This window comes from Myotis brandtii, unplaced genomic scaffold, assembly GCF_000412655.1.
Source record: "Myotis brandtii unplaced genomic scaffold, ASM41265v1 scaffold274, whole genome shotgun sequence".
NCBI lineage: Eukaryota > Metazoa > Chordata > Mammalia > Chiroptera > Vespertilionidae > Myotis > Myotis brandtii.
In genome coordinates this window covers 1437443-1437844 of record NW_005360425.1, presented here as the reverse complement: position 1 = coordinate 1437844, position 402 = coordinate 1437443, and the positions used below count along the sequence as shown (strand labels likewise).

General features: G+C 69.9%; 2 protein-coding genes across 7 annotated transcripts in view; one reads left to right on the top strand and one right to left on the bottom strand.

Annotated features, from left to right (window-relative positions):
• NCDN (neurochondrin) overlaps window positions 1–402 on the bottom strand; it is a 20610-nt gene that overhangs the window by 8896 nt on the left and 11312 nt on the right. The gene's annotated exons all lie outside the window — the stretch shown is intronic.
• Window positions 7–402, top strand: part of KIAA0319L (KIAA0319-like ortholog) — a 109334-nt gene continuing 108938 nt past the window's right edge. For 3 of the 6 annotated variants that reach the window (XM_005868570.2, XM_005868568.2, XM_005868567.2), the window contains exon 1: window positions 7–399. The gene's annotated coding sequence lies outside the window, so the exon portion shown is untranslated. The remainder of the gene's footprint in view (window positions 400–402) is intronic. The other 3 variants (XM_014541525.1, XM_005868569.2, XM_014541524.1) reach the window with 3 other exon arrangements.

The window sequence follows — 402 nt, the reverse complement described above, 5'->3', positions numbered from 1 at the left end:
TGCAGACCGCCTCTGGAGTGCGGGAGGCGACGGCCCGGAGGCTCTGGTTCCTCAGCCCGTAGGTAGTTCTGCCTCCCAGCCCTGCCCCTCCTCCCGTCGGTCTCGCGACTGGAGTTGAGTTTCCTTGGGGGGCGGGGGGTAGGGCGGGAGGGCTAGCTAAGCATGAAGAGTGTATTTCCGGGTTGCGCCCGGAGGTGGGAGGAGGCGGCGTTTCCGGCCGCCGTCGCTGTCCGGCAAGGCTGAGGCGAGAGGGAGCTGCTGGGTGGGAAGCCCGTGCTACCTTCTTCCTCTTCCTCCCACTCCGGGTGAGGGGAGCGGAGGTGGGGTCCCGACCCCATGGACCGGGAGGCGGCGGAGGCGCCCGATAGCCCGGGCCCCGCTGTGTGGCCCTGAGCCCTGGTA